Genomic DNA, 13,946 nt, shown 5'->3' with positions numbered 1-13,946 from the left:
ACGTTGGCTGGGGGCGTTGCAGCGGAGGCAGGTCGCGTTGCAACGGATGCTGGTGACGTTGCAACGTTGGCTGGGGGCGTTGCAACGGATGCTGGGGACGTTGCAACGGAGGCAGGGCGCGTCGCAACGTTGGCTGGGGGCGTTGCAACGGAGGCAGGGTGCGTTGCAACGTTGGCCGGTGACGTTGCAACGGAGGCAGATCGCTTTGCAACGGATGCTGGGATCGTTGCAACGGAAGCTGGGGGCATTGCAACGTTGGCTGGGGGCGTTGCAACGGATGCTGAGCGCGTTGCAACGTTGGCTGGTGACGTTGCAACGGAGGCAGGGCGCGTTGCAACGGATGCTGGTGACGTTGCAACGGAGGCAGGGCGCGTTGCAACGTTGGCTGGGGGCGTTGCAACGGAGGCAGGTCGCGTTGCCACGGTTGCTGGTGACGTTGCAACGGAGGCAGGGCGCGTTGCAACGTTGGCTGGTGACGTTGCAACGGAGGCAGGGCGCGTTGCAAGGGATGCTGGTGACGTTGCAACGGAGGCAGGGCGCGTTGCAACGTTGGCTGGGGGCAGTGCAACGGATGCTGGGGTCGGTGCAACGTTGGCCGTGCGCGTTGCAACGGAGGCAGGGCGCGTTGCAACGTTGGCTGGGAGCGTTGCAACGGAGGCAGGGCGCGTTGCAACGTTGGCTGGGGGCGTTGCAACGGATGCTGGGGACGGTGCAACGTTGGCTGGGCGCGTTGCAACGGAGGCAGGGTGCGTTGCAACGGATGCTGGGTTAGGTGCATCGTTGGCTGGTTTCGTTGCAACGGAGGCACCCGCCGTTCCAATGATGGCTCGGAGCGTTGCAACGAAGGAGCCAAATTTTCATATCTCATAATTGGCTCGTGCATTTTTTCTAAAATTTTGAGGGAACCTTGGTAATATTATGTGAAGGCTGCACAAAAAAATCCAGGTCAAAAATCGCAAATTTGCTCCGTTTTTCATTTTTTTTGAATTTCCGGCTTTCCGGGCGGTAAAAAAATCGGCAAAAAAAATCGGCACGGTGTAAATTCACCAAATTTGGGGGATGGAAAGATCTTATTTTTCTAGAGGTTGTTGCAAAAAATGGCGTCAAAATTCGACCTCTAGAGCACTTTCCTTGAGTATGTCTCCTCACGGAAACGGACGTCTACCCGTGGCACTTTGGTAATGGCTCGGCAGCCTATTATAGGGGGGAGGGGTGTCATGCTGCTGAAACTCGAGTTGCCCAAAGGCTTGCTGGGCGCAATGCCAGCAAGATGCACGTTGCCTTGCCATCCCCTAGGCACACTAGCAAGCACGTTGTGGTTGTGGTGTGCCGCCGGGCTCCCCCGCCCCCCACGGAGGCACCCGCCGTTGCAACGATGGCTCGGAGCGTTGCAACGATGGCTCGGAGCGTTGCAACGAAGGAGCCAAATTTTCATATCTCAGAATTGGCTCGTGCATTTTTCGTGAAATTTTGAGGGAACCTTGGTAATATTATGTGAAGGCTGCACAAAAAAATCCAGGTCAAAAATCGCAGGTTTGCTCCGTTTTTCATTTTTTTTGAATTTCCGGCATTCCGGGCGGTAAAAAAATCGTCAAAAAAAATCCACACGGTGTAAATTCACCAAATTTGGAGGATGGAAAGATCTTATTTTTCTAGAGGTTGTTGCAAAAAACGCCGTCAAAATTCGACCTCTAGAGCACTTTCCTTGAGTATGTCTCCTCACGGAAAAGGATGTCTACCCGTGGCACTTTGGTAATGGCTTGGTAATGGCTCGGCAGCCTATTATAGGGGGGAGGGGTGTCGTGCTGATGAAACTCGAGTTGCCCAAAGGCTTGCTGGGCGCAATGCCAGCAAGATGCACGTTGCCTTGCCATCCCCTAGGCACACTAGCAAGCACGTTGTGGTTGTGGTGTGCCGCCGGGGTCCTCCGCCCCGGGTCCAAGGTCGAGCACGGGCGTCTGGCTGCTGCGAACCCCGATCACCGAAGGACCAACAAGAAGGGAAACACGTCCGTGCACGGCCCACCTAGGCACCACCTAGGGAGAATGGCGTGGTTGAGTTGTGCCTTGGGCACACGCTCGGGGCAACACCTTGTGCTCGGCCCAGGACTAGGGGGATCATCCCAAGTCCGAGCACGACGTGGGAACGGCGGGCGGCCTGTGCGCCCCCGCGAGGCCTAGTGTGGCGCACGACACGGATGATGGATATGCGTGCGGCAGCGGGTGTCGTGGGCAGGGGGCAACGCGACGTGCTCGTCCCAGCACTTTGAGGGGGCACGTTGCGGAAGACGGTTACCTGTTCGTGTCCACTCCCGAGGGGCAACGTGTCGTGCTCGCCCTACGTCTAGGGTCGACGTACGACGGTGCCCCATGCGGTGTGGGTTGGGCGTGTTGCTTAAGACGGTGCGGCTGTTCGGCTATCGCCCGAAGTACCTCACGCATCTGGCTGTCCCTTGAATGTTCTTCGTCGCTTCCCCCGAACCCTGCCCAGCGGCGCTGACTCGGCTACCTCGTGCGCTTCCGCTTGCCTGCACGCGCCTAAATAAATCTGCCAGATTATCACTTGATTGGATCTGTTGGACATCAATTGTGCCTTGATTTTGAAGATTGTGAGTGAAGAAGAATTTGGAAGAAATATGCTTTGTTCTATCTCTTTTGATGTATCCACCCTTAAGTTGAGCAATGCATGCTGTATTATCTTCAAACATGACAGTTGGAGCTATCTTATGATCAATCAGTCCACATGATGACAGAATATATTGGATCAAACTCCTGAGCCAAAAACACTCACGACTTGCTTCATGAATCGCTAGTATTTCAGCATGATTAGAGGATGTTGCTGCAATTATCTGTTTCGTGGACCTCCATGATATAGCTGTACCACCATATGTGAACAGGTATCCTGTTTGAGATCTCCCTTTTTATGGATCAGACAAGTATCAAGCGTCAGCATAGCCAACTAATTGTGACTTGGATCCATATGGGTAAAACAATCCCATATCAACCGTTCCATGAAGATATCGAAAGATTTGTTTGATTCCATTCCAATGTCTTCTAGTTGGAGAGGAACTATACCTTGCTAGTAAATTCACAGCAAATGATATATCGGGTCATGTATTATTAGCAAGATACATTAGCATTCCAACGGCACTAAGATATGGTACTTCAGAACCAAGGATATTTTCATTCTCTTCTTTAGGACGGAATTGATTATTTTCCACATCTAAAGATCTTACAATCATTGGGGTACTTAATGGATGTGACTTATCCATATAAAATCTCTTCAAGATCTTTTCTGTGTATGTTGTTTGATGAATAAAGATCCCATTTTTGGTATGCTCGATCTGCAGGGCGAGACAAATTTAGTCTTTCCAAGATCTTTCATCTCAAATCCTTCTTTTAGAGTTTTTATAATTGTTGGAATCTCTTCAGGAGTTCCAATGATATTTAAATCATCAATGTACACAGCAATTATAATGAATCCAGATGCAGATTTTTTTATGAAAACACATGGGTAGATATCATCATTCTTAAACCTGCTTTTGGCCAGATACTCAGTAAGACGATTATACCACATTCGTCCAGATTGATTTAGACCATATAAAGATCTTTGCAATTTGACTGAGTATAACCCAAGTGAATATTCATTGGATGGTTTAGATATCTTTAGTCCTTCAGGGACTTTCATATAGATATCACGATCCAATGATCCGTATAAGTATGTTGTTACCACATCCATTAAATGCATATGTAATTTATAATATGCGGATAAACTGACCAAATAATACAATGTTATTGCATCCACTACAGGAGAATACGTTTCTTCATAATCTATACCGGGCCTTTGTGAAAAACGTTGTGCCACAAGTCGGGCTTTGTAGCGTACAACTTCATTTTTCTCATTTCGTTTTCTCACAAATACCCATCGGTATCCCAATAGGTTTTACATCTTCTGGTGTACGGACTACAGGTCCAAAGACTTCAAATTTTGCAAGTGAGTCTAATTCAGCCTTCATGGCTTCTTTCCATTTTGGCCAATCATTCCATTGTCGACATTCTTCAACTAATCTTTGCTCAAGATCCTTACTTTCATGTATGATATTCAATACCACATTATATGCAAATATTTCATTGACAATTGTCTTATTTCGGTCCCATTTCTCTCTGTAAAGACATAATTTATCTAGATCTCGTCATTTTCACAATTTTCAAGTACCTGAACGTCTTTTGGCGTTAAAACTATATCAGAATTTTGGACAACTGCAGGCGTCTTTACTATGTCTTTTTCAACAGAAATAGTATTTACCTCTTTTCTCTTTCGAGGATTGTTGTATTTGGAACCGACAGGCCTGCCATGCTTCTAGCATGTATTTGCTTCGGTGGCAATTTGTCCGAATGGGACATCAACTCGAATCGGAGCATTTTTAGCCGGTATATAGGATTTAGTTATCCTCTTTGTATCGAAAAATGCATCAGGCAATTCATTTGCTATTCTTTGCAAATGTATAATCTTTTAAACTTCTAGTTCACTTTGCCCTGATCGATGATCTAAATGCATCAACGATAATGCATTCCAATTAAGTTCCTTTTCAGGAAGTTTATTCTCTCCCCCTAATGTTAGAAATTTTGATTCATCAAAATGACAATCTGTAAATCGGGCTTTAAATACATCCCAAGTTTGTATCTCAAGATACCTTACTATAGAGGGAGAATCATATCCAACATATATCCCCAATTTTCTTTGGAGTCCCATTTTGGTGCGAGAAGATGGTGCAATGGGAATATATATCGCACACCCAAATATTCTTAAATGGGAAACATTTGGCTGCTGGCCAAAAGCTAATTGCATAGGAGAGAATTGATGGTAACTCGTTGGCCTCAAACAAATAAGTTCTGCAGCGTGTAAAATAGCATGCCCCAAGCTGAGGTTGGAAGATTTATTCTCATAAGTAAGGGTCTAGCAATTAATTGGAGGCATTTAATAAGTGATTCTGCTAACCCATTTTGTGTGTGAACATAAGCTATTGGATGTTCAACACTTATTCCATTAGATATACAATATTTAAGAATCGAAGTTTTCACGAATAAAATCATTTAAATTTCCAAATTAGATTCCAGAAAGTTAGGATGAGAATTTGTGGATTTAAATATAATTTTTGGACTCAGTAGATTTTTCTGAGTCAGAAAATGTGTTTTCTGCAAAAAATCGTGAAAAACTACGAACCGACAGTTGAACCGGTTGATCCGATTCAAGTCTGCCCAGTACTGCACGAGAAAAAGTGAAAACAGTTGAAAGCCTTAGAAAAGTATTAGAAATGGAAAGCCGAGCGTTAGTGTTTAAGGTTTGGCCCAAAGTTGGACCGAAACGGGCTAAAAATGCTAACGGGTTGGACCGGACCCAAGTTGGGCCCAAGTCCAACATATATAAGGGTTCATTAATGAACCCTTCATCCATAACACACACACACACACAGACACCAGATTTGAGAGAGAAGAGAGGTGAGGGTGGGGTTTCACTATTCACCTCCACCTTCCGAAAGCCATATCTTGAGCTATGGAGCTCCGATTGACGAGCCATTTGCGGCCACGCGAAGCTTTCATTGAGCTCTACGTTTCTATCCAAGCAAAACTGGTAAGAACTCGAAGATCAAGTCCCAGTTTTGTGCCTAGATTTCTGTATTTTTGAGGTTATGGTTTTGAGTAGATTTTTTTGGTATTGCTTGTTTAGGTGATCTCTAGTAGTGGGTAATTGATGAATTTTACCCCTAATCTCATTGGATAAGGTAAGAAACCTCTTTATTCTTGTGGTTTGGTATAGTATGGGCTTTAGTTGTTGATGTATGGTTATGTTGTATGTATAAAGCTTGTTTTTGGAGTTAGTGGTGGCTTTTGGTTTGGCTTTGATGGTTTGGAGCTTCGTGGAAGCTTGATTGGAATCAAGTTTGGTGTTTGAGCATATTGGGAATCGGCCAAGGTATGGTTTCAGTTTCCTTTATGTAATATGTAATGTTTATGGACACTTAGGCTAGTGGCCCATAGGATAGGATTGAATTGGATATGTTGTTTATGGTATATGTATGATGATGGTGATTGTTGAGGATTATTGGTACTAATGATGTATTATGATGTTGGTTAATGTTAGTTATTGTTTGGTGATAAATTTTTGAAATTGACGAGGATTTGTAGTGGTTGTTGATGTTGGTTGGTTGATGATGCTTGACGAGTTAATTTTTATAACTGTTGTTAAATAATGATGTTGAGGTATGATGTATATTGAATTTGAATGAATGTATCTTGTTGATTGTGGGTATAAAGCATGAATGAGGTTGTTGATGAAGATTGATAGTGAAAGAATGATGATTGGTGAGGGTGTTGGTGGAGGATTGATTATAGTGTTTTATATTTGATGTTTGGATTGATGAGTGTTGAAGGGGTTGATAACTTGAGATATTAAATGTTGGATGTGGTATAGTTGGATCATGATGGAAATGGTGAGAAGTTATATTGATGTTAATAATGTTAATGGAAATTTGAAAAATGTGAATTAGGTTGGATTTAGACTTGTTGATTGGTCTAGAAGGTTGTGTAATTGAGAAAATAGTTGAACCAGTGTTTGGTATGAATTTTGGGTTGATTAGGTATGGTTGAAAAGTGATTGAGTTTGTTTTGGATTGAGAGTTGGTTAAATTTGAGTTTTTAGTATTTTTGGTAAAACTGGTTTTTAGTGAACTTTGACGGATCATAACTTGTGCCTCAGTTTTCAAAATGTGTTGAAACTGGTCTAGGATTAAAGTTTATTGAAAACTCTTCGAATTGATATAAAGTTTGTAAAAATTGAAATTTTGTAGAGGAAGTTATGATCATTCAAAGTTCGGTGTCAAAATCTAAAATTCTGCAGAGTTGCAGAATTTTGTGATTTCTGGTATGTGTGCATGCACACACCAATGGAGTTTTACAACCTGTGCGTACACACAGCCCTGTGCGCACGCACAAGTTGGGAAGGATCGTCTGTTGAGGGCGCTAGCACAGGTTGTGCGAGTGAACAGACAGTATGAATTTTGGCACCTGTGCGTACGCACACCCCTGTGCGTATGCACACATTTTGAAAACTTCCTGGGCATGCGCACGCACACCCCTGTGCATACGCACACGCCCTGTTTCTCAAATTTAAATTTGTTTTTAACTATTTCACGTTCCCAACAAGATTGTAAGCTTCTGTGACACCATTTTTAGACTTTTGGGATTAATTTTGGGTATGAAAACTTGGGAAAGAACTTTAGAGATTTGGCTTATGTCATTTTGAAAAGTTAGCAAACGGAGGTTTAGGTTTCTGGTATACCGAGGATGAGTTTGGTTGAGAGAAGAGAAGAGTAGTGAACTGGGTGATTACAGATAATAAATTGAGACACTGATGAATTGATGAGTTTGGGATGGAAAGTATGAATTGATGATGGATGTGATGAGTTGAGGATTCAAAAAGGAATGGATGATCCTGATGGATGTTGAGAGTGATGTGACAGGCACTATATCCTTGGAATGTTGAGAGTTGATAATTGGAAGTGATTTGAGATGAGAAATGATGATGATTTGAGATTGATAGACTTATGGATGTGGATAGTGAGCCAGGCACTATATCCTTGGAATGATAGTGAGCCAGACACTATATCCTTGGAATGATTTGTGATGAATTATATGTTGTTGTTGTTTTCCTTCTCTGCCGCAAGAGTGTGCCAGGCACTATATCCTCGGATTGAGCATGCAAGTGTGCCAGGGACTATATCCTCGGAACAAAAGCGTGCCAGGCGCTATATCCTTGGAAGTGACAAACAGGCGACATCCAAAAAGCTGTGTCGGGTTGGTATTTATAAACCGACAAGTGATATCACGAGCCAATAGGACAAGCATTCATTATATGCATCTCTTATGTGCTTGTTGCTTTGACTTCTTGGGTTTGACTAATTGTATAATATGCCTACTTGCTTCTTGAAATACTTGCTATATATGATTATTACATGTGTATTACTTGCTTGCATTAATTGTGTTTGTCTGGTGCTAAGGAGGTTAGGTAGGCGATAGTGATGGGATCGCACGGAGGTTAGAGTGGTGAAGGCTGTGGGATACAGCGGTGTAATTAGTATTAGTTAGAACTCCCCTAAGTTTAGATAACCCGGTTTATGGTTTAAGTTTCGATTTATTTATTTTATTCTAAGCTTGAATATCCGTATGTGATGTGAAGTTTTAGTATTTCCTTCGGCGTCCCGGAGCCTTACATCTTACATCATTGGGCACTGTTACCATACTGAGAACCTCCGGTTCTCATTTCATACGTTGTTGTTATTTTTCAGATGTAGGTTGCAACCCACCTCGGTGAGTTGCCTGGATGATGACAGAAGCGGAGGATCCGGATACCTTTTGACTCCTGGTGCACGGAATTGTGATCACACTTTTCACAACTCCGATACAACTAACCAGCAAGTGCACTGGGTCGTCCAAGTAATAAAACCTTACGCGAGTAAGGGTCGATCCTACAGAGATTGTCAGCATGAAGCAAGCTATGGTCATCCTGTAAATCTTAGTCAGGCGGATTCAAATGGTTATGAGGTTTTGATAATTAAAAGATAAATAAAACGTAAATTAAAATAAAGATACTTATGTGATTCATTGGTGGGAATTTTAGATAAGCGTTTGGAGATGCTATATTGCTTTTGAACCTCTGCTTTCCTATTGTCTTCATCCAATCATGGGTGCTCCCTTCCATGGCAAGCTGTATGATCCTCTCAGTGAAAATGGTCCAAGTACGGTTTCTGCACAGCTAATCAACTGTCGGATTTCTCGTCTCGGATGAAAAATACCAGGTATAGCTACCGTACGGCTAATCATCTGTCGGTTCTCACTTGTGTCAGAATAGGATCTCTCTATCCTTTTGCACACTGTCACTGCGCCCAACATTTGCGAGTTTGAAGCTCGTCACAGTCATCCCTTCCCAAATCCTACTCAGAATACCACAGACAAGGTTTAGACTTTTCGGATCTCAGGAATGCTACCAATTGGTTCTAGCCTATACCACGAAGGTTCTAATCTCACGGACTTGGTCCGTGGATTAGATACCCAAGAGAATATACTCCGGCTGTCATCCAATGACTACGTTGAACATCATGTAGACCGCTTGTGGTTGTCAGGCACGCGAATCTTGGCTAAGCGAGTAACGAAGATAGTGGGTGATTGTCACGGGTCACCCCTTCATTCTGACTTAACTGAATTAAGTACGAGAGTATATCTTGGAGAAGAAGTAAGCATGAATTGAAAGAGAAACAATAGTACTTGCATTAATTCATGAAGAACAGCAGAGCTTCGCACCTTAATCTATGAGGTGTAGAAACTCCACCGTAGAAAATACATAAGAGAAAAAGGTCTAGGCATGGATGAATGGCCAACCTCCCTAAAGTGATTCCAAGTGTTCAAAAATCCCTTAATACAATAGTAAAAAGTGCTATTTATACTAAACTAGTTACTAGGGATTACAGAAAATAAGTAACTAAGTGTAGATAGTGCAGAAATTCACTTTTGGGGCACACTTGGTGTGTGCTTGGGCTGAGCATTGAGCTTTACACATGCATAAGCCTTTTCTAGAGTTGAACGCCAGCTTGGATGCCAGTTTGGACGTTTAACTCCAGTTCTGGTGCCAGTTCTGGCATTTTACGCCAGAAAAGGGTCTCTAGCTGGCATTTAGACGCCAGTTTGGGCCATCAAATCTCGGGTAAAGTATCGACTATTATACATTTCTGGAAAGCCCAAGATCTCTACTTTCCAACGCAATTGAGAGAGTGCCAATTGGGCTTCTGTAACTCCAGAAAATCCATTTTGCATGTAGGAGGGTCAGAATCCAACAGCATCTGTAGTCCTTTCTCAGCCTCTGAATCAGATTTTTGCTCAGGTCTCTCAATTTCAGCCAGAAAATATCTAAAATTATAGAAAAGCACACAAACTCATAGTAAAGTCCAGAAATGTAATTTTTGCATGAAAACTAATAAAAATATAATAAAAAGTAACTAAAACATACTAAAAACTATGTAAAAATAATGCCAAAAAGGGTATAAATTATCCGCTCATTACAACACCAAACTTAAATTGTTGCTTGTCCCCAAGCAAATAAAAATAAAATAGGATAAAAATAAGAGAAAATACAATAAATTTCAAAATATCAATGAAGCTTAGTTTCAATTAGATGAGCGGGATTAGTAGCTTTTTGCTTCTGAACAGTTTTGGCATCTCACTTTATCCTTTGAAGTTCAGAATGATTGGCATCCATAAGAACTCAGAATTCAGATAGTGTTATTGATTCTCCTAGTTCAGTATGTTGATTCTTGAACACAGCTACTTTATGAGTCTTGGCCGTGACCCTAAGCATTTTGTTTTCCAGTATTACCACCGGATACATAAATGCCACAGACACGTAACTGGGTGAACCTTTTCAGATTGTGACTTAGCTTTGCTAGAGTCCCTAATTAGAGGTGCCCAGAGCTCTTAAGCACACTCTTTTTGCTTTGGACCATGACTTTAACCGCTCAGTCTCAAGCTTTTCACTTGACACCTTCACGCCACAAGCACATGGTTAGGGATAGCTTGATTTAGCCGCTTAGGCCAGGATTTTATTCCTTTGGGCCCTCCTATCCATTAATTCTCAAAGTCTTGGATTCTTTTTTTACCCTTGCATTTTGGTTTAAAGGGTTATTGGCTTTTTCTACTTGCTTTTTCTTTTTCTTTCTTTTTTTTCTTTATTTTTCGCTTTTTTTCACAAGCTTTGTGGTTTTCACTGCTTTTTCTTGCTTCAAGAATCAATTTTATGATTTTTTAGATTATCAATAATATTTCTCTTTTTTTTATTATTCTTTCAAGAGCCAACAAATTTAACATTCATAAACTTCACTATAAAAAATATGCACTGTTCAAGCATTCATTCAGAAAATAAAAAGTATTGCCACTATATTAAAATAATTAAACTATTTTCAAGATAGAATTTAAAATTCATGTACTTCTTTTTCTTTTTCAGAAAATATTTTTCATTTAAGAAAGGTGAAAGATTCATGGAATTATTCATAGCTTTAAGACATAGACACTAAACACTAATGATCATGTAATAAAGACACAAACATAGATAAAATATAAAGCAAAGAAACAAAAAATAGAAAAATAAGAACAAGGAAGTTAAAGAACGGGTCCACCTTAGTGATGATGGCTTCTTCTTCCTCTTGAAGATCCTATGGAGTGCTTAAGCTCCTCAATATCTCTTCCTTGCCTTTGTTGCTCCTCTCTCATGACCTTTTGGTCCTCTCTGATTTCATCGAGGATGATGGAGTGCTCTTGGTGCTCCACTCTTAGTTGCTCCATGTTGGAACTCAATTCTCCTAAAGAGGTGTTGAGTTGCTCCCAATAGTTATGTGGAGGAAAGTGTATCCCTTAAGGCATCTCAGGGATTTTTTGATGAGGAATTTCCTCATGCTCTTGTTGAGGTCCATGAGTGGGCTCTCTTGTTTACTCCATCCTCTTTTTAGTGATGGACTTTTGAGATAAATCTCTCCATCTCCCATGACTCGGAGTTGGAAGCAACTGCCTTCCCTTTCCTTTTCCTAGAGGTTTCTCCGGCCTTAGGTGCCATTAGTGGTTATAGAAAGCAAAAAGCTGAGCTTTTCCATACCAAACTTAAAAGCTTTGCTCGTCCTCGAGAAAAATAAGATAGAAGGGAGTGGAAGAAGAATGATGCAATTAATTTTGAGAACTTATTACTGTATACAAGAAAAATTAAAAAGAGTTGAAAAGAATTTGAAAAGATATGTAAGTTTTGAAAATGTTTTGGAAGGAATTGAAAAGAATTGAAAAAGAATTAAAAAGAATTGGAAAGATTATTAATTTTTGAAAATAGAAATTGAAAGATGAACGTTTAAAATATGTTTGATGCAAAAAATTATGAATTAAAACATGAAAAATTGAAAAAATTCGAATTGGAAACAAAATGACCTCCCTTGTGTCATCCTGGCATTAAACGCCCAGAATGCTATCCATTCTGGCGTTTAACGCCCACTTGACTGCCTCTTTGGGCGTTTAACGCCCAGCCAGATACCCTGGCTGGCGTTAAACGCCAGGAATCCTTCTTTACTGGGTGTTTTTCTGAATACCCAGAATGCTGCCATTTCTGACATTAAAACGCCCAGAATGCTGCCTGCATGGGCGTTAAACGCCCATTCTACTATCCTTACTGGCGTTTAAACGCCAGTAAGCCTGTCCTCCAGGGTGTGCTGTTTTTGATTTCTTTTTAATTATGCAGCTGTTTATATGACTCCACATGATCATCAACCTAAAGAAAACATAAACTAAAAATAGAAAATGAAATGTCTATAAAAAATAAATATAATTAAATAACATTGGGTTGCCTCCCAATAAGCGTTTCTTTAATGTCAATAGCTTGACAGTGAGCTCTTAGAGAGCTTCACAGAGACTCAGAGGTTAATGGTGGCCTCCCAACACCAAACTTAAAAGTTGAGTGTGGGGGCTCTGTTTGACTCTGTATTGAGAGAAGCTTTTCATGCTTCCTCTCCATGGTTACAGAAGAAGATCCTTGAGCCTTAAACACAAGGTAGTCCTCATTCAATTGAAAGACTAACTCTCCTCTGTCCACATCAATCACAGCCCTTGTTGTGGCTAGGAAGGGTCTTCCAAGGATAATGGATTTATCCTCATCCTTCCCAGTGTCTAGGATTATGAAGTCAGCAGGGATGTACAGGCCTTCAACCTTCACTAAGACATCCTCTACAAGTCCATAAGCCTGTTTCATTGATTTGTCTGCCATCTCTAGTGAGATTCTTCCAGCTTGTACCTCAGAGATCCATAGTTTCTCCATTACAGATAGTAGCATGAGGTTTATTCCTGACCCCAGGTCACACAGAGCCTTCTTAAAGGTCATGGTGCCTATGGTACAGGGTATTAAGAACTTTTCGAGATCCGGTTTCTTCTGAGGTAAATTCAGTTGAACCAAGGCATCCAGTTTATTGATGAGCAATGGAGGTTCATCCTCCCAAGTCTCATTCCCAAATAACTTGGCATTCAGCTTCATGATTGCTCCTAGATACTGAGCTACTTGCTTTTCAACAATATCTTCATCCTCATCAGAGGAAGAATCTTCATCAGAGCTCATGAACTGCAGCATTAAATTCCATGGAATCTCTATGGTCTCTATATGAGTCTCAGATTCCTTTGGTTCCTCAATAGGGAACTCCTCATTGGTCAGTGGACGTCCAGCAAGGTCTTCCTCACTGGAAATCACTGCCTTTTTACTCTCTCCAAGTTCGGCCACTTTGGATATAGTTATGGCCTTGCACTCTCTTTTGGGATTCTCTTCTGTATTGCTTGGGAGAGTACTAGGAGGAGTTTTAGTAACTCTTTTACTCAGCTGACCCACTTGTGCCTCTAAATTTCTGATGGAGGACCTTGTTTCAGTCATGAAACTGAGAGTGGTCTTAGATAGATCAGAGACTATGGTTGCTAAGTCAGAGAGGCTCTGCTCAGAATTCTCTGTCTGTTACTAAGAATATGATGGAAAAGGCTTGCTATTGCCAAACCTATTTCTCCCACCATTATTATTATTGAAGCCTTGATTAGGCTTCTGTTGATCCTTCCATGAGAAATTAGGATGATTCCTCCATGAAGGATTATAGATGTTTCCATAGGATTCTCCCATGTAATTCACCTCTTCCATTGCAGAATTCTCAAGGTCATAAGCTTCTCCTTCAGAGGAGGCTTCTTTAGTACTGCCGGATGCAGCTTGCATTCCAGTCAGATTCTGAGAAATCATATTAATTTGCTGAGTTAATATTTTGTTCTGAGCCAATATGGCATTCAGAGTATCAATCTCAAGAACTCCTTTCTTCTGAGTCATCCCATTATTCATAGGAT

This window comes from Arachis ipaensis, chromosome B8 (assembly GCF_059453495.1).
Source record: "Arachis ipaensis isolate K30076 ecotype BB chromosome B8, ASM5945349v1, whole genome shotgun sequence".
Taxonomy (NCBI): Eukaryota; Viridiplantae; Streptophyta; class Magnoliopsida; order Fabales; family Fabaceae; genus Arachis; species Arachis ipaensis.
The sequence above is the reverse complement of the archived record's forward strand: the minus strand, read 5'-3'. Positions refer to the sequence as shown.